We start from the raw sequence: 15,494 nt of genomic DNA, 5'->3' as shown, positions 1-15,494 counted from the left end.
TTCTTCGCTCCAGCAAGGTGGGTGCGGTTGTGTACGAGCCTACTCCAGTTTGTTCTATCCTTCCACAGGTGCTGCTCATATATATGACAACAGTTCACATCTCTAATTTCAAGGTCCTTCATTATCTGTTTTTCCCAAACATCACGAGGTCTTCCTCTTTGTCTCTTCCCAGGAACATTGTGGTCAAAGTATGTTCGAGGAGTCCTGTGAGGGTTCATTCTTTTCATGTGACCATACCATTGCAATCTCCTCATTTCTAGAGTCTCCAGCAAGCTTCTTTCCAATCCAAGCTGTTGTCGGATATCCACATTCCTTATTTTATCCATTTTGGTTTTTTGTAAACAAGAACGGATGAACTTCATTTCTGTTGCATGAAGACGACTCTTTGTTGGTCCAGTAAGCGTTGCTGCTTCCACGCCATACGTCAATATAGGTACTAGATTTATTTTGTACAAGCTGATCTTGGAAACTAATGGAAATGTTTTATCCCAAAGTACTTGACGTACAGCGTGATAGAATTTGGAAGCTTTCTGTATTCTGTTACTAATCTCTTGATGTATGGTATTGTCTGATGATAGAACACTACCTAAATACTGGAAGTTGCCTACAATATCCATCTCCTCATCTCCAATTCTTAGATGAACAGTTGGAGAGTTTCTACTCATCAACAAGCCAACTGTCTTTGTTTTGCTGATTTTGAGACCTAAGGTTGTAATATCTGAAATAAGTATACCTAGAATATATCTCAAAAACGTAACATGATAGAGACGTGAAAATTTGTATACGGAATCTCCTTTAAAAGTAAAAGGATGCGCATAATTTGTATTCCTAAAATTCATTTAAGGGGAAGTGTTAAAGGGGGTGAATTTTTAAAATGAGCATATCTACAGTATATATGTCACGACCGTGTCGCTATGCACCCTTTTCATGTCTCAGTGCTGAGCGAGTCTCGAATCCGCGACCTCCGAGACTAAGGATATTGAGTATTGATCTAGAGTTTTTATGATCATGTAACAGTGGCAAGAAAATCTAGTGTTTCAAAATATTGAGTGATAATTTTATTAAGTGGAAGAGTGTTCTAGGTATTCAAAGCATACGACTTCATACAAGTTTTACTTGAAGCAAGCTGGTGCAACATGAAGTGGGTTTATGTGTAACGTTGTGCAATGGTCAGCTACACGGCGTCAGTGTAAATCAGAGAACACAAAAGAAGTTCTGTAAGTGTTTCTAGAAGCAAATCGAAGCAAATATCACGTAGATTGTTGACGCAGCAAGAAGCGAAATCGTTCGAGTGAATTCTATGACACCCCTTTATTTAGTGGGAGGGACTCTCAAACCAATCAGACTTTTTACCAATCTTACTTCTACCGAGGTAGGGGGAAAAGCTTCGAGAAATGAACGTAAGATGTAGGGAATGATACTTTGGCAGATTAGAGAGAATCTGACCGACTGCCGTGCTAACAACATGTGAATGGCTGTATGTCACCAAGGGAGAGAAACTGTCTAGCTTCAGTACAAGTAATGTGTGTGTGGCTGTGAGCCATAGTAGTGCAGATCTTATAGGTTATGTACGTAGCAGTGAGCTGCAGAACCAGTTAAATGTAGCTTAGCAAACTGTCTAGAAACTGTATCAGGTTACACAAGGCAGTAAGGGAAACATTGTGTACAGCACAATTAGCAGGTTGCTAGTGCAAAGACTTGAGCTGCAACAACACGAACAACGAACTGTTTGACAGGAGGGCCGAGTGTCTTAGCGAGCCTATCCTATCAGTAAACATAACCTTGTAGTCCGAATTGTTTGGGAGATAGACTACTCTGGTCAACGACGGAGTTTGAGGGTGTTGTGTTCGAACCCCGGAGCTACACATCCGCGTGAGCTAAACGTCGCATCATTCAACGCGACTACGGTATAGCGGGCGCAGAGAAGAAATCAAGAGGGAAGACGACGCAGAAGACTGGAGAAATCTTGAATCAAAAGCTAAATAATTACCTACCTAGCTTGTATGGTACGATCTTATTGTATTATAGAATGCAATTTAACTGGTTAGTCAAAGACTTGAAAGAGACTATCTAACCAAGAGCTAAAAGTGTATCTATACAAAGAGGTTCATGTGTCTTAATTGTATAAAGTGTAAATATGTAATGTGTGTATCTATTCCAGGCCTTTCCAACTCGAGCACTTAGTGCCGGGGCGTACCAGCGCTGCACTCAACAGCACCGTTCCCCTCCTTCCCCACCTAGTCCACGCAGTACATTGTATTTTACATCAAGAACAATTATGTACAATAATCTTTCGCAACTTTAAATCTGATATGGATACTGTGTCAAAATGTGTAAATTTCTGCAGAAAGCAAGGTTTGAACCATCAGCAGTCCACATAATTTTTAAAGGACCTCGAGGCAGAATGTAGCAACATTCCCGTTTTTTCTATTGTGCGCTGGTTAAGTTGTGTGTAAGTGCTAGCAACCTTCTTTGCAATAATTGCAGAAATTGCTCTGTTCATAGAGATGAAAGATTTTCCACAACCAACTTTGCGGAATAAACAATGGTTAGCTGACCTCGCTTTCTCGGCAGACATAACGTCTTATTTGAATGATTTAAATATTTCAATGCAAGGGAGAAACACAATGATTAGCACCATGTGTGATAGAATTAAGGCTTTCAAAATGCAGAGTGTTATGGAAAAGTCATCATGAAGCCGGAAATTTTGACAATTTTACTTCATTAAAATCATTACACGTGTCTACTTACGAAAATCTTGGAGACTATCAGCCGTCGTTGCAGACTTTGCACAATGAATTCAACGCCCCATTCAAAGAAATAAATGATATGGCACATTAATGTCAAATATTTATGACCCCATTTTCAGCATGTTCTGAAAAATCATCATCTTTCCAAACAAAGCTGATAAAACTACAGTCAAATGCAATCCTAAATGACAGGTACTACCACTACAGCGATGATTTTAATTTCCTTCTATAAAGGAAGAATTTCCCAGACTTCATTATTTTGCCTTAAAATTTACGTCAACGTTCGGTACAACTTATGCATGCGAATAGATGTTTTCAATTCAGAATTTAAATAAATGTTGAACTAGGACTCTGTTTGATAATGTCTTAGAGACTGTACTTAGAATTTCTACTGACAGATCGATTGCAAATATTGGTAAATTAGTTGCCATAAAACGACGTCAACAATCGACTTAAACGCTAAATATACATTAAGGCAAACACAATGCATGCACAGAAAAATTGTTTGTGTGGTCACAGAATTGTCATAAATAATATTGTTTTTGTAAGCTGCGCGCTGACTTGACGACGTGTGGGTTCTCCCTCTGCCACTTCCCCTCCTTCCCCTACCACATCACCAGTACTTCAGCACAGCGCCGGGGCTGCTGCCGGGGCTGGCCAGGGCCCTAGGAGCACCTGAGTTGGAACCGTTTGATCTATTCAATACAGGTGAAGGGAAGAGTGTGAGTGTGTAAAGGTAATATTATTTTAAGATTAAGCTCCCGAAAACTTGAACTCAAGTCCCCAGCCTCCTGAATCCTTAGGATCACGACATCTCAAAAACTTAACATATTACAGACGTCAAAATTGGTATTTGGAATCTCCTTTAAAAATGAAGATACATGTATTCTTTTGTTTTTGGAAAATCCAATTAAGGGGAGGTGATAAATATTTGAAAAGTGAGTTGAATTCTTTGAGGATACTTATATCTCAAAAACGAAGAATGTTACGGACGAGAAAATTGGTATTTGGAATCTCCTTTAAAAACAAATGTATGTGTATTTTGTGGCGGGGGAAGGGGTGAAATCAACTTAAGGGGAGTGTAAAAGGAGTTCTTTTTATGAGGATAAAAAGTTGTAACGGTTCAAATCCTGCACAAACATTCATCTGTATTTTATCTGTGTTATCATTATTATTAGTATTATTACTATTATTGTAACTATTATTATTATTTGATTCAATACTATAATCTGATTTTGCTATGTGTGTGTATGTTAGCACTAAAATAATGTAGAGTGTGAGTTGCTGCCTAATATCAGATATGGATATACAGTGGAACCTTGGATTGCGAGCATAATTTGTTCCGACAACTTGCTTGTAATCCAAAGCGCTCTTACATCAAAGCAAGTTTTCCCATAAGAAAGAATTGAAACGCGGATGATTCGCCCACAACACAAAAATATTTATTCGCATACCATTTGTAAAACAAAATGTAATGTAAAACAATGAAAGTGCACTTTTCCTTACAAAAGAATCATTATTGGTGTGAGGGAGACGAGAGATGACATGAGAAGAGTTATTGTGTAACACGAATTTCACTAATGGAATCACTGCTATCTGTCGGCTCACTGGAATTGTTTTCTTTACGTGCAACTTTAACGAGGAACCTGTCCAATGACAGTTGATTTTGCCTCTTTTTTAAGATTTCACGAAAATGTGACATTGCATTGTCATTGAACTGATTCTTTGCTCGCACTGCTACAGCCTTATTCGGGTGGTGTTTTTCTACAAAATTTTGCACCGTTTCCCACATTTTGCATTTCTCCCGAATCTCAGTTGTGGTGAGAGATTCCATTGACTTTTCTTCCTCCTCTTCCCTGGACGAGATCTTCATAACCTCCTCCTCTTGTTCGCGATGCAGGTCCATCAGTTCGTTGGTGGTCAGTTCCTGCCTATGTTCTTCCACCAGCTCTTGAATGTCCACGTCATTCACCTCCAGCCCCATAGTCTTCCCTAAGGACAATTTTGTCGACAATCGGCGGCTCATTGTCACCAACAATCCCCTCAAAGTGACGTCCAAGAACACAGTCAGGCCACAGCTTTCCCCAAGCTGAAGTGAAAGTTCTTTTGGTGACTCCATCCCAGGCTTTATCAATGATCTTCAGGCAGTTCACGTTGGGGAAATGATTTCTCCCACACTCTCGGAGGGTTAGGTTTGTTTCTTCGGTCACTTCGAAGCATCGCTGAAATAGCGTTTTAGTGTATAGCTTCTTGAAGTTATAAATGACTTCTGATGCATAGGCTGGAGTAGTGGAGTAGTGTTGGGAGGAAGCAACTTAACCTTAACGAACTTGAATTCCTTTGAGCAGCAGATTATTTCTTCACTACAGGACCAAAGATCTCGTTCATACAATCGACAAACGAACAGGGGAGGGGAAAACGTAGGCACACGTGACGCTCATATTGCGGAACCTCACTCGCTTATCAAGTCAAAATTTATTTAAAATGTTTGCTCGTCTTGCAAAACACCCTTAGACCAAGTTACTCGCATTCCGAGGTTTCACTGTATAATTAATTTGTGAAACTTTAAGACGTTACAACATAGGGTGCAATACTGTTACAGTAACTGTCGAGTCATTGCTCTGTCATTGTATGCATTTAGATGTATGAGATGATTGAGGGAGTTCCTACTTTGCCCCAGGTTACTTCAACACAATCTGTAATACTTTGGAGCTGGGTGGGAATGACATCATGGCTGTTTTTAAATATGACGTGGGCGTTTCACCATGTGACAACTAGTGTCTATATATAGGAGTATCCTATAGCAGCGAGTTAGTTGAATGGAGAGACTTGCCATGGAGTGTTGTAGTCAGATGGAAGTGGACTCTCAGTGAGTCAGTCAGTGAGACGGATGGTGAACAGTCAACTGGATGGAACCTTGGTCGATGGATAGTCATTTGGAGAGTTGAGGACACAGTTGGTCAGTCAGTCAGTCAGTGACCAAATCTATATATATAAAAGAAGAGTTTTGTCTGTACATTGCTCAGAATTTGAAAAGAATGGTATTTCTGTATCGGTCATGTCCATAGTAACAAGGAAATGCACTTTTTACTTTTCTGTAATTTCTGTCTAAGTATGTATGTACACGCATCACGAGAAAACGGCTGAAGAGAATTTAATGAAAATCAGTATGTGAAGTCGGGACATGAGCCACTACAATCTAGGCTATAAATCGTTTTACTCACGCTGAGTGAAATGGTAGTTTAGGGGGAGGCCTAAAATAGAATTCTTAAATATTCATATTATTAGTGGTTCTATCGATAAATACTACATAACTAAAGTAATATAGAATTAAATTTTCGATCATTTATGTCATACATTGTTACCGTACCAGCTTTGATAACACAGATATTCATGAATTTGTATTTTTGTTGCCAAGTCCACATCAACGCCGAGCCATGAGAAAATGGGTTAACAGAATTTAATGAAAGTCGGTATATAGAGTCGTGGAATAAGAAACTACAGTTTAAGTTATAAACAATAACATTAGCCCTGTATGAAATTGTAGTTTAGGGGAAGGCCCATAAAATTTAATTTTTAAATACATATGTTATTGGTCCTATTGAAAAGTACTGCATAACAAAAGTTCTACAACTTCTGACGATTTATGTTTTCCTCAATTTTACTGTACCAATAAGAGTGGTATTTCAGAATAAGAAGAAAATGAAGTGAAGGCTTACATTATTGAAAGTGCATAACATTGATCAACAATAACATTATCCGGGAGATAGTGGGTTCGAACTCCAATGTCGGCAACACTGAAGATGGTTTTCCATGGTTTCCCATTTTCACACCAGGCAAATGCTGGGGTTGTACCTTAATTAAGGCCACAGCCGCTTCCTTCCCATTCCTAGGCTTTTCCTGTTCCATTGTCGCCATAAGACCTATCTGCGTCTGTGCTACGTTAAGCAATTAGCAAAAAAACACAAAAAAACCCCAGTAACATTACACTGACCATTGTTTGTGGTGATGTTCGTCTCTTATGCTGCCACCCAACTCCGATAGATGGGATTACTGCTGCGTACCGAGTATAACAGCCCGACTGAATATTGGCAGAAAATAGCTGGCGAGTTGGAAAACTTTCTTCTTTAGCATGTCATTCCCCTGGTTCATATATTTTCTGATACTGTACTGCTGGTACGCAACACACTGGTTCATCATAGTATCCAGCTATTTGATCCCTACTCTGATGCGCTGTTTTGAATGAGCAGTGTGCACTCTTAAGGCAGACTCGGTAGTAGTAGTAGTAGTAGTAGTAGTAGTAGTAGTAGTAGTAGTAGTAGTAGTATGACCTAGTCTAGAATTACAATTTTGGCATATTCCAAATTATAGCACCACAATTCACTACATAACTCAAAATTCAATGCTGAAAATAGCCATTTCTTAAAAAGAGCTTTATCCTCTTCACTTTTATTAAATTCTACATTCATTTTATTCAAAATTAGCAGTGAAGAGGGGGGTTTCTTCTCTGGCTTGGAGGAAGAAATTGCCTCCAAGTCAGATAGATTTTTCTGCCGCCAGTGTAGTGAATTGAGATTTTTCGACTCATCGGATACTCCTAGGTAATAAATTAGTAAAAGGACATCATTTTTGCCCAGGGACTCTCCCATTCAAGCCCCCCGTCTCTCCAGAAAAGGACAGAGTGTTCATGGATCATGGCTGTCTGCAGCCTGGTCACTCCAGCTCTGGAACTTTGGACTGTTAGATCGGCAGCGTAGTACTGTTCGTTAAAAGTGAGAAAATGTGTGGTTTTTCATTTGAACGAATATTTCATGTGAAATCATTGCTTTTACTCGCACCATTCCTACTGACGACATTGTAATGACTTATGTTCATTTCAGTTGGGAAAAACCACTAAGACAGTCTTTCTGAGGATGTAGAAAGTCAGGTGGAGAGTGAGTGTGCCATTATAATGCAATTCCCCAACCTGATTGTGACTGATGGCAGGCAAGCGGGCCTACCATTACAATAAAAATTCCCTAACTCAGTCTTCACATGAGAAAAGACGTTTGGTGATTTCTACGTCGCGTTTCCAGGGTAACGTTAAGAGCTATCCAATTTAATAGTCTTGCTCACGTGTACTCTACCTAACCTACAATTCAGCATACAATGTAGAATTTTCGTAGCAAAGCAGAGGTACATCAGCTAGTGGATTACATGTTCGGAGTGTGTTTCATGTTTCTGTTCGGTCGAGTTCTTGTGTCAGCTCGGTGACAGCTGAATATTGAGTTGTCGCAATGCAGACTAACAGTTATCAGTGAATTACTTGGATTGTGAAGTGTATATAATTTCAAGCCATGCTATATCTCGTTTGTGAAACTAAAAGGATACTTCACCAAATTAGGTTTGAGATACCTACAGCTGATACCAATTCAAAGGAATACATCATAATAACATTTAAAGTGTTCAAGGTAGATCAAGTGAAACAGTGAGGGATAAATTTCTTGTACAACTTTTAAATGGCCGGTCAAGAGGATTTCAAATTTAATGCCTAGTGTTTCTTTCAGTTGTAACTTCAGAATTTTATATTATCAAAATTATTGCAGCAAACTTCGCCATTTAAATTATAAATTTAAAGAATACATTTTGTTTAGTATCAAGTACAATTGTTTTATTACAATGGTAGATCAGATAACCTCAAATTTAAATTGGGAAACCGAACGACAAAGTCCTTTCCCCAGAACCTATATGTTATGCTATCAAAGTAAGTTTTACCTCAAACTCTAGAGATATTCAAGATTCTCATTCTATTAACGTTACATTTATTTGTAGCTGGCGCCCATCAACAATTGTATGTGCAAGTAATCGGGTAAGTACTAAGTGAGACTGCATAGTCCGACAATTGAGTATTTTATTTCATGAATATTTTAATTCTGTTTCATTTTAAAATGAATGAGCTAACCACAAAGTGGACTTAAAGAAAAACAGTTACACACCGCTAACGGGGTTCTAACTGGAGAGGGGGGGGGGGTGAAGAATGATGACATATATGCATTTATATGAAAATATGTGAATTATGTAGTTAACATTTCAAATGATATCCTAGGTGTTAAATAACAGAAGGTTTGAAACAAATTTAACCGCCCAGAGAGTTAAATGGGGGTTAAGTTCCGAAAACAAATATATTCATTTCTTCATTTGAAAAGGTTTAACGTACGAATAAAAAATTCCAAATTGCGGTAATATTTTAAATCCTAGGTGTGAAATAGGAAATGTTTAACATTCCACCCCCTAAAGTGTTAAAAGGCGTTAGCTCTGTAAACTAAATTATTAATCCCTCCAAAACCATTTGACGTACAAAGTTGTAATTTTATGAGAAGGGTCTTCTTTAATGTCCTAGGTGTAAACTATTGTATACTTCAAAATATTTCTCCCCTAAGGAGTTTAGATGGTGCTTGACTCAAAACCACAATATCCATTCTTTCAAAACCATTTTGGGCACGCATTTTTTTTTTTTTTTGAAGGGTGGTCTTCTATATCCTACTGTCGATTTTAATACACATTTAAAAACATTCACCCTTAAAAAAGTATTCACTATTCCATTACTGTTCGACGTACAAAATCAAAATTTCACAGGTTGGTCACTTTTACATCCTAGATGTTAAATAAGATAGGGTTTTTTTTTTTGCTAGGGGCTTTACGTCGCACCGACACAGATAGGTCTTATGGCGACGATGGGATAGGAAAGGCCTAGGAGTTGGAAGGAAGCGGCCGTGGCCTTAATTAAGGTACAACCCCAGCATTTGCCTGGTGTGAAAATGGGAAACCACGGAAAACCATCTTCAGGGCTGCCGATAGTGGGATTCGAACCTACTATCTCCCGGATGCAAGCTCACAGCCGCGCGCCTCTACGCGCACGGCTAACTCGCCCGGTAAGATAGGGTTTTAAACATTCATATTCTTCCGTGTGGGGTTCAAATGAGCGTTAGATCAGAAAACCACTCCTCCAAAACCGTTTGACGTACGAACTGAGGGTGCATTTTACAGGCTCGGCTGACAGTGGACTTTCCAAAATGTAAAACTTTGAATAATAACTTTCAGTTGAAAACCGTAGCGAAGCATAGGTATATTGCTTTTCTGCTAGTGTGTTTACGTCGTACCGACACAGATAGGTCTTATGGCGACGATGGGATAGGGAAGGCCTAGGAGTTGGAAGGAAGCGGCCGTGGCCTTAATTACAGTACAGCCCGGTGTGAAAATGGGAAAGCACGGAAAACCATCTTCAGGTTTGCCGACAGGGGGATTCAAACCCACTATCTCCTGGATGCAAGCTCACAGCCGCGCACCCCCAACCGCACGGCCAACTCGCCCGGTAGGTATCTTACTAGTGTTGGAATAAATACACCACCTCCGGTCTTGGACCGCTCCAACCCATTCTGCAAGTAATTTTTTTTTCCTTCTGTTTTAGGTTGTCGTAAAGGTATTTAAAATGGAACCTCTCATTCCACGCAAAAGGAATACAGGGGAAAGGTGACAAATCAATAACATTATGCCTGGCACCATTCAGATGAGCGAAATAATGTTAATGCTACACACTACTTACTTGATCGTTAACGTTAACGCCATGTTAGTTAAAGAGCTTGTTATAGAGTTCTGTGAAACACGATTTCCGTAACACCACATTAAAATCTTAACAAGGTATTAACCAATGCTCCATTATCAGATTTTTTAGCAGTGGTTGATGAAAAGCCCTACTACTTTATGTGATAGAAACTTACGAGCCAGACTTGTGGTATTTAAATGGAAGGACTGGTTTCAGAAAATAAGGACAGAACAAGGTCACTGTCACAGTAGAGATAAGAGGGGAACCAGTTGAATCAACTTTAACCATGAGTAATAGGTTGTTGTAGTGCCAAGGGCCAAGATTTTCGCATCTGCATGGTTACACAAATGTGCAGTCTACTGTATAATCCATGTCGGCTGTAATAATAAACTCTTGTGTGGATGTACGCATAAGCTGACTGAAAGAAGACAAAAGATGATGCGGAACATGAATTGGTGACTGGACAAGCAGAGATGACATTTCCAGGCTACCCGGGACCCATGGACTGTAAGACTACTACTACAGATACGGCTGATCTCCAAGAAGACTGTACAGTCTGGTCCTAGGTGAATGCTGCGAAGAAATGAGTATTCAAAATTCAACTGATTAAATAATGTGTGCTTACTGAAGTGTCAAGGGGATAGGTTAATTTCATAAATGTGTGAATTCAAATTGTTATCTGTATAAATAATTTAAAGTTTTTTTACAAGTTGCTTTCTGTTTTTTTTTTTTTTTTTTTTTGCTAGCTGCTTCACGTTGCACTGACATAGATACGTCTTATGGCGACGATGGGACGGGAAAGGGCTAGGAGTGGGAAGGAAGCGGCCGTGGCCTCAATTAAAGTACAGCCCCAGCATTTGCCTGGTGTGAAAATGGGAAACCACGGAAAACCACATTCAGGGCTGCCGATAGTGGGGTTCGAACTCGCTATCTCCTGAATGCAAGCTCACAGCTGCGTGCCCCTAACCACATGGCTAACTCGCTTGGTAATAATTTAACTTATTCATGACCAATGCGTAAGGTCATCTTGCTTTAGAACCAAGTGGGTTAATTTTATTTGCTACTTCAATTTATTTCTTTGCTGTCTATTGTACTTTGTTTGTGGAGATGCTTTATTCATCTCTGATTAAAGTAATATTTAAGGGAAATCGCTCAAGTAATATGATTATAGGGTTATCATGGAATTTTATGTAAATGCAATGTTGTGATTGTGCATGTTTATTGTGGAGGATTATGCTGCCCAGATATAGTCGATTGATATCCAGTCTGTAAATGTGTGTTTTGGAAGTAATTAATGATGTAAATGTTGCCTTAAATTTCGAGTGAAAGGATATTTTTGTGGTGACCAACTGGATCGACTTGAAGCCCACGTTATTAATAAGTTTATTTTAAATTTCCAAATCATCATTTGAATATCTTATTATTTGGAATTGGTCACTAACGTTAGAGATGAGATACAGAAAATTTATTTTATTCATTAATGCAGGTTGAACCAACAGCGGCATAATTACGGTCATCAGATTATAATTTTAACCGAAGTAAATCACTGAGATGAGACTTAGTATTTCTTGTACACATGGATATGATCATGACATGTTCAAAGTTTAGGAGAATTAGATGTTGTGATTTGTCATCAATTTATTATGTCCGGCTCCACAGCTAAATGGTTAGCATGATGGCCTTTGGTCACAGGGGTCCTGGGTTCGATTCCCGGCAGGGTCGGAAATTTTAACCATAATTGGTTAATTCCTCTGGCACAGAGACTGCGTGTATGTGTTGTCTTCATCATCATTTCATCCTCATCACGACGCGCAGGTCGCCTACGGGCGTCAATTAAAAGAGGCCACATGCCATATATCAATTTATCATCATGTAAATGAAATTTAAAATGGGAGACAATTCACAAGTGGCACCCATAGTGGCGTGACCTGGAAACTCGCGCCAAATTAAAAAACAATGGAAATTCATATATGAATGTGGTTAAATAAATCGCATCTAGAAAGTTTTTTTGCTAGTGGCTTTACATCGCACCGACACAGATAGGTCTTATGGCGATGATGGGATAGGAAAGGCATTTGAGTTGGGAGGAAGTGGCCGTGGCCTTAATTTAGGTACAGCCCCAGCATCTGCCTGGTGTGAAAATGGGAAACCACGGAAAACCGTCTTCAGGGCTGCCGACAGTGGGATTCGAACCCACTATCTCCTGGATGCAAGCTCACAGCCTCGCGCCCCTAACTGCATGGCCAACTCGCATGGTAAAGAAAGTGTTAAGATATTAACTTGGAAGTTGCTGAAGTAATTCTGGATAAATGAAAGAATAATTATTTAGCAGGCTATTATTTAAAAACTGAAATTAGGCATATAATTAAGATATTAAATGCACTGCTGTGGAAGGGCTTCATCTTTCATTCATGCATTACTTTTATGGTTAGATTTTCTTTTTTTCTCATTTAAAAAAGCATTGCATTAAGACACTTGTCAATACACAGATCGACACATTCCTTACATACATAATTCATTGAGTTAATATTTATGAGCTGGGTGGTATAGTTCTATGTGCTGAGCATAATACAAAGCTGCATCCAGCCATGTTCCCCAACGTGTTAACACTGGCACAGGAGAAAGTGGGATATTGGGTGTTGATCTAAACAACTGGACTCTTGAAGGAGATTTAACAAAAATTTTCTTTGAAAATTCCTAACGCCCTCAAATACAATTTAAATGCTTGGTGTTTTAAGGGGCCTAACATCGAAGGTCATCGGCCCAATACAATTTAAATGACAAGTTGACACTTGAGGTTACGCCCCCTTTTTCAGTTTGAGTTAAAATGCTTAAATATACTTTGATATTCTACTTCCTGTGGTGAAAGTAATGATCACCAGAGAGAATGTTTTTGTTGTGTTCATTTGTGTTGTGGCTAGCCTGTGTCACATATTCCTGCTCTTCCGTTCATTGATTGTTTCCCCTCGTATGAAAACGTGTTGTAAGCAAATCTTGAAAATGCCTGGATAAAAATCAGTTTTTTTATAGGCAAAAAAGGTCGAAAAGGAGGTCCTGGTAGAGGAAAAGTCACATCTATAAATCCAGGTGTCGATACAAATGATGTTAGTGAAAATAGTGCAAATACAGTTGTTAGCATGCTCCTCCGTAAGTACCCCTGATTCTTCAAAGAGAAAATCTTTTGCAAGCAGTGAATTTGACAATATCACCGCATGTAGTGACAAACTGACTAGTGGAAACCAGATTATTGATTTAGGTATGCTTTCTGCCACTTTGGCAATAAAAAGGTAATCTTAACTTGTTCCTTTGTTTTCTCCAATTTGTTTTAAAGGAAAAGGTACCAATATTTCAGGTAGCACTAGGCATATGAGCATACAATTCTAATCACTTACACTCTTGGGTGTTTTACACATTTCTGTGTTTTCATAACATCATTACTTAAAAACTGGATTTTATTTGGCTACAATGTGTTAAAAAAATAAGTAAAAATAGGCGTCTTAAAAAATGATAAAAATTCAGTCGGGTTATTATTCAAAGTCTAAAAACAATTGTCGCAAAAGCCCTTAAGCTGTATGCACACCAAATTTCAACTGATTGATAGTTATCACAAAATGTGTACCTGAAGTAAGTAAAATTAGCATTGCAAATATAGCGGTTACCACCTCCCCTTAAGAGCATGTGCCAAACAAGTTATATGAATTAAGTTAGGAAAAATGCCTTTCAGTGTTTGTCCTGATTTTACTATATATGTACCTGCATCAGTAACAAAAGTAGCCGGTCGTATTTGATGGCCATAATAATTTCAATGAGTCCATCACACACTGTGTTACAGTTACATTGTTAGTGGCCGGCAATTCACACACATTAAGAAGATAGGGTATTGTCTTTTGTTCCTTATTTAAGGCACCCACAATTACATTAGCAATAAATCAGTCCTCAGAATCAGTGGTTTCATCAATAAACAACCACACAAACTGATCCGCCAATTCATTTTGTTCATTTGACAATACGTTATTGTAACAACATCCTACGTAAGTCTTATGCAATGTACTTGCTTCAGGCACATGTTGTCGAGTGTATTTGCAAGCTACTTTACGTCGCACCGACACAGAGAGGTTTTATGGCGGCGATGGGATAGGAAAGGGCTAAGAGTGGGAAGGAAGCGTCCATGGCCTTAAGGTACAGCCCCAGCATTTGCCCGGTGTGAAAATGGGAAACCATTTTCAGGGTTGCAGACAGTGGGGTTCGAACCCACTATCTCCTGAATACTGGATACTGGCCGCACTTAAGCGAATGCAGCTATCGAGCTCGGTCAAGTGTATTTGGGAAGAAAATGTTTTAATGTGGGGTTATTAATTTTATACAAGGGAATACCAACAGCTAAAAATGCTTGGCACAAGTTGTAAGAAAACTCACTAATCCTACTTCCTAAACACCAATACTTGTTTTTGAACAGGCTCTTTATTTGCGAGTTTGCTAGTTAAATTCTCCTTATGTTTTGCTGTGTTTATGTGCTGAACTATTTGAAATCTTTTCTCACTCCCTATAGTTTTCTCACATGCTCCACAGAACAGTACCCTATTATCTGTAGATAGTAAGTCACCTGAAAATGTCTCCTGTAAATTAGTTAATCTACAACTCGAAGTGCTCTTATTTTCGGCACTTAGAGAACTTTTTAACAGACACTTTATACGCAAAACATAGTTTGGTCACAACCAGTTCACAACACCGTTACATGACTCAATGGACAGCCCGTCCACAGCTGAGCACAAAACGTGAGGGTAGATCATGAAACGGGATTCACTGTGTGATATCATAACTCTTTACCACATGACAAGCTGTGTCATCATGCGCAACATTACTGCCAACATCAACCACATGAAAAAAGCTGATAAAAAATACTATAAAAACCATTAAAATATGCCATATAAGTACTAAAATATTAAAATATGCATTTATCAAAATCATAAGAATATGCAGTTATATGCACCATAAAAGCATGTTAAAATGACTGAAAATTCCATAATTTGTGCACAATGTATAAGCATATATTTTTAACCCCTAAACAAAAATGCAAATGCATGAACTTCCGAGCCCTACTTAACACCATGCATAATATTTTTACCAGAGATGGATGAAGGCATGCTATAATTAGACCTTTC

General features: G+C 38.8%; 1 protein-coding gene across 3 annotated transcripts in view; it reads right to left on the bottom strand.

The window, feature by feature from the left end:
- Positions 1 to 15,494, bottom strand: part of LOC136879116 (thioredoxin domain-containing protein 9) — a 96,436-nt gene that overhangs the window by 5,030 nt on the left and 75,912 nt on the right. The gene's annotated exons all lie outside the window — the stretch shown is intronic.

This window comes from Anabrus simplex, chromosome 1 (genome assembly GCF_040414725.1).
Source record: "Anabrus simplex isolate iqAnaSimp1 chromosome 1, ASM4041472v1, whole genome shotgun sequence".
NCBI classification, from domain to species: domain Eukaryota; kingdom Metazoa; phylum Arthropoda; class Insecta; order Orthoptera; family Tettigoniidae; genus Anabrus; species Anabrus simplex.
Note: the sequence above shows the minus strand (reverse complement) of the source record. Positions and strands in the feature narration are given on the sequence as shown.